We start from the raw sequence: 6,000 nt of genomic DNA on the forward strand, positions 1-6,000 counted from the left end.
GAACTAAGAAAGGGCAATCAAACTTCTCTCTGGAAATTAAATTTTGAATGGAGTAACACAGTTGCTGATGATTAGACTGATGGCTATACTCCAAAGAGACAATTCATTAATTCTGACTACTGGATTGTTGGAATTGTCCTGTTTCCTGTAGTGTTCTAACCAGTGCTTGATTGTTCAGCTTTGTATTCCATTCTATGAATGACTTAATACCTTTGCAAGGAGCTTCCCTGGTGGCTCGGCAGAATCCTCCCGCCAATGCAGGAAACACAGGTATGATCCCTGGGTCAGGAAGATCTCCTGGAGAAGGAAATGGCAACCCACTCCAGTATTCTTGCATGGGAAATCCCAAGGAGAGAGGAGCCTGGTGGTGGGCTACATTCCATGGAGTCTCAAAGAGACAGAACTTACCAACTGAACAGCAACAACAACATGAATGAAATCACTCAGTCGTGTCCGACTCTTTGCGACCCCATGGACTATACAATCCATGGAATTTTCCAGGCCAGAATACTGGAGTGGGTAGCCTTTCCCTTCTCCAGGGGATCTTCCCCACCCAGGGATTGAACCCAGGTCTCCTGCATTGCAGACAGTCTTTACCAGCTGAGCCACTAGGGAAGCCCAACATACCTTTATAATAAATCATTTTTTTGTGTCCTTAAATCAGACAGAGTTGGTTTACATACCAAAGCTCAAACTGACAGATGCAAATTCTTGTTGCATTATTCTTGTTGCACTGTTCTTCCCAGCAACTGAGACCTAGTGTTGGAGTCCCATTGCCAACTATGCTGAATGACCAATACCGAAACAATTGGGTTTTTCAATAGTTTCCCAATCTTCCCATGACTGGGAACTGATGTAACTGATAGATCCCATGCTTTGCTCCAACAAGCTAGATTTCTGTGTGGTCAGCCCTTGTCTTGATGATAGATCCTGTAGGTTGACTGATTCTTCAGATGAATTCAGTATCAGTCCAACCTTGTCCCACCTACGTCCATTATCTGAACAAACTTTTTCTTCTAAGCTTTACTGAAGTATAACTTATGAATCATAAGATACACCTATTGTAAGTATATGGTTCAATGGTATGTATATATTGTGTAATGATCACTATCATCCAGTTTTACATCTTATGCCCTTCTTGATATATTTTCCATGGCACACTCATGGATCCTAACACCATGTACTTCACAGACCATAGCAACACCAGACTTAGGCACATTGCATCAGTCCTAGCAATCTGCTGGTGCCCTCAGAAATAATGTAAGGGGAAAGTGCCTGTGTGATAGATTCAGAGGCAATTATTATGTTATTAAGGGAGCAATGTTGAGAATCAAATAGAAAAAAACACTAGAAACCCCAAATGGGATCCAAATAATAGGAATCAGCAAGAAAGATAAGGTAAAGGAAATAGGCCATGTGGAAGAAATGCCATGTGGTCCAAGTTACTGCTGCTGGACAAACTTGGCTGCTTTTAATGGATGTGGCATACATCTGTTTGATGATGCCATCTGATGCCTGGTACCCCTGATGTTTCAACCTCCCTTAATATGAATCTTTATCAAATGGGGTTGAAAATATTAAGATATATAAGATTAGCCTTGGGACTAAGGCTGAAAAGTTTTTATTCTTATTTCTTCCCCATTCATTTAAATGTGAACCTATATGTGAGAAAAGTGAGTAATTTATATAAATAAAGTAATGATGATACTTTTTTCTAGCTCATATTATGTCACTTAAAAAATTATCTCCTGGCCCCATCTCGAACTTACGGGTGAATGGCCCTATATAGGAGTATCAATAAATTCAGTTTGCACATTTCTTAGATTGACTATAAAGGACTGATTATTGATCATAAGATCTGATATTGAAATGAAACAACTGAAGTGAACTGGGGAGGGAATAAAACTTTTAATTTTTCCCTTCCTTACTAGTCTTTGCCACCAGAGATCATCTCTTCAAGGTGGCATAAGGTTGGATGGCCAACCTAGCCTTCCTGTTGCTTTTGTCCCTGGAGTTCTGAGTTTGATTTTTGGCAATTTTAGCCCTGTGGCTACAGGAGATAAGGGTCACCTTCAGGGCACACATAGAAGCTTTCAGGTCATTTGTGTGGCACTTAATATTTGTCTAATTTATTCTTTAATTTGACAAATATGTGTTGAATGCTAACCATGTGCCAACTAGGCACATGGCATACTTCAGTGAACAAAAAGGCAAAGGTACTTTTGTGGATCTAACGTTATAGTGTGTAAATGAGTCTCCAATTTTAATACAGTTTTTGATTTATTTAAATTTATTCCAAAATAAATAATTAATGACAGCCCCTGCCTGTTGCTGCTGCTGCTTAGTCGCTTCGGTCGTGTCAAACTCTGTGTGACCCAACGGACTGTAACCCACCAGACTCCTCTGTCCATGAGATTCTCCAGCAAGAATACTGGAGTGGGTTGCCATGCCCTCCTCGAGGGGATTTTCCCAACCTCAGGATCGAACCCAGGTCTCCTGCATTGCAGGCAGATTCTTTACTGCTGAGCCACCAGGGAAGACCGACAGCCCCTGCAAAGCTATGCCCAACAAGCAGCTACTACATGACATCAACCTATAGACACAACACCACCAAGTTGTTACTCAGATGAGACTCAAGCTTGGCAGGATGTCAGGAGTTCCATTCCTGTCAGTAAACAATGTCTGGAACTCATCTGTCATCCTAAGCCTGCTATTGAGTGAACCCATGTAAACATCTATGTGGCCACCAGTAGTAAGCTCGTTGGTCCTGACTCCAGCCCCACTGTGTACCTAGACTCTTGCCTCTGTTCTGCATTTGCACTTCGTTTTTTTGCTGGTAATGGATTGCAGGCCTGAACTCTGGCCAAATCGTCTGGGCCTCAGAACCTCACTCGTCTTGCCAGCTCCTTCTCTCTGGGGGATCTGGATGATATCCTGATGTTCTCCTCTCTGCCGCCCACTGGCTGAGGACCTCTTACAAGCCAGACATCCCCTTCCTCTGCAAACATAAAACTGTCATCCATCAGATAATAACATTTCCCATATAACCATTCTCCAGTGCCATGCTCCCTCTCAACACTTTGGAGACGATAACTATCAACATTCATCTGGACTGGACTCAAGTTTTTGAGTCCCCTTAGAAGCTGAAATTGGGGGGAGCTCTGTCCATCATGCTGGCCCTGCCCCCACAATCTTGGCTTACTCCTCTCTCTCCTACAGGTCTGCAGCTGGGGTTCTCTTCTGGATCTGCTGCTAAAGCCCATCAGATCACAACACAAAAGAGTAAGAATTCTCAGCAGCCTGTGGAGTTTGCTTTTCTAAACAGTTCTTTGTATTTTAATGTATCTTAATCATAGTCATCAATATCGTTTTATACTTTCTGTAGCAGATTAGCCCTCCTACAAAATAATGACTTTCAAAAATTGTCTAAAGATTCAGATGCCGCACCAAATGTTTATACTTTTGTGCAAGCAGTATGGTCCTATTCCAGCATACCCGTGAGAGTACAGATCAGTACTTCTTCTAATTTCAACAGTGACACATATTTATTAAGCCTCCACTATGTTTATGGCACCATACCAGGTGCTGCTATAACTGTTTTTCCTTTCCAGGAAAAATAGATTCAAATATGGAGTAAGAAGCCCAAACTCATTAAACTGGCCTGACTTTGCTCCTTAAAACTCAACATGCCATAGATATGTGCTTAAATCTGAATAAAACAAGATGATGAAATGAAGCATTATTTTTTTGAGAGCCTGGTGGGCTACAGTCCATGAGGTCACAAGGAAATGGACACGACTGAGCGACTAACAGAATATATTACTGTATGAATAAGTAGCCAAAATGAAAACTGTCTCTAAAAACCATTGCATATATATGTGAAGACTGTATAAGTTACCCATTCCTTTGCTATTTTGTGACACGGTCAATTCAAAGTGTCTTACCATTAATCTTGAAGACATTTAAAGATGCTCACTTTTCCTTTGAAAGTATATATGAGTCTGACTTGCAACAAAAATCTCATGTTACTTCTTTTTGCTTTACTCTATCAATGATGTCTAGAATAAATCAACTTTAACTTTTTAAATTAAAAATGAACAAATTTAAAAAATATTGTTCCAGAGTTTTTAGCAGTTTTAATGCATATTTACATTTTATAATGCTTCTGTTTAGTCGCTAAGTTGTGTCTAACTCTTTGTGACCCCATGGACTGTAGCCCGCCAGGCTCCTCTGTTCATGGGATTTCTCAGGCAAGAATGCTGGAGTGGGTTGCCATTTCCCTCCCACATATTCTAATACTCTTACTATAATAAAGATGAATGAAGAGACAACATTTTTGTGTGTGTATAGGATTAAAACCAGGCCAAGTGTTTCACTGTCAAACTTCTTTCAGAAGGCTTCTAATGTTGAATTTTAATTGCATGCTTGAATAATTAGGACTTTTGGTTTCTGTTTATTAGATACTTCATTAGTGGAAAACAGATTGAAATGTGGGATGAACCAGAAAACAGATAAATCTCTATAATGGTTTTACATATTTATGTGATGATATCTGAATTAGAAATATCAATCTTTTGATTCTGTACTTTACATGTTACATCTGTGAACATAAAAACCTACAAGACTATTACTTTACAGGAAAAATATCTTGTTCAAGTACTAATAAATGGTTCATGTTTTATATAATTATTATACTATTCCAATGTGTTTCCTACAGTATTTTTCTCTGTAAGACTTTCTGACCCAAACATTTATGGTTAAAGACACTATTATAAATCAAAGCATAGTTGCCTTTAGAAGAAGGCATTTGATCTTGGGGAAACAGTGGAAACAGTGTCAGACTTTATTTTTTTGGGCTCCAAAATCACTGCAGATGGTGACTGCAGCCATGAAATTAAAAGACACTTACTCCTTGGAAGAAAAGTTATGACCAACCTAGATAGCATATTGAAAAGCAGAGACATTAGTTTGCCAACAAAGGTCCGTCTAGTCAAGGCTATGGTTTTACCAGTAGTCATGTATGGCTGTGAGATTTGGACTGTAAAGAAAGCTGAGTGCCAAAGAATTGATGCTTTTCAACTGTGGTGTTGGAGAAGACTCTTGAGAGTCCCTTAGACTGCAAGGAGATCCAACTCTCTAAAGGAGATCAGCCCTGGGTGTTCTTTGGAAGGACTGATGCTAAAGCTGAAACTCCAGTACTTTGGCCACCTCATGCCAAGAGTTGACTCATTGGAAAAGACTCTGATGCTGGGAGGGATTGGGGGCAGGAGGAGAAGGGGACGACAGAGGGTGAGATGGCTGGATGGCATCACCGACTCGATGGACATGAGTTTGGGTGAACTCCGGGAGTTGGTGATGGACAGGGAGGCCTGGCGTGCTGCGATTCATGGGGTCGCAAAGAGTCAGACACGACTGAGCGACTGAACTGACTGACTGACTGAGTGCCAGAAGCAAGTATATAAAAAATAGTATTACATAATTGACATTTCTGCAGATTAGTGAGCTAAACTTTCATTATTAAAGATAATTTCCACAGATCAGCAAAGATTCCTAGTTTCATTAATGATTCTCTCTTTTTAGTGAAAGCTTTGCTTTCCCCATAATTCAGTGGGGAAAGCTACTCATTCCCATATTGTCACATTTTACTCAATAACATTAATTATTAATAATTTTCTTGTTTGTTGAAGCATGTACTGTGAAGTTGAGATGCAGATTACTTTTTGTCCAATCAGACTATTAATAATTAGTAACATAAGAATGGGTCTTGATTATCAATTATCAGAGATAATGCTAGCAAATGTTTTATTGACTTTATGTAAAACAAACTTCATGGAAGTTAATTAAGTTGAATAATCCTTTAATAGGAACTGAAGCACTAACAGTTGATTGGCACTTACTGAGGTTCTCGCTATTTGTTTGGTATTTTGCTAAAAAGCACATTATATTCTTTATATTTTATTTAATTCTCACTGTGAAGTATGTGCTGTTGTTATCCTTGTT

The sequence above is a fragment of the Bos indicus x Bos taurus genome, chromosome 9 (assembly GCF_003369695.1).
Source record: "Bos indicus x Bos taurus breed Angus x Brahman F1 hybrid chromosome 9, Bos_hybrid_MaternalHap_v2.0, whole genome shotgun sequence".
Classification (NCBI taxonomy): Eukaryota; Metazoa; Chordata; class Mammalia; order Artiodactyla; family Bovidae; genus Bos; species Bos indicus x Bos taurus.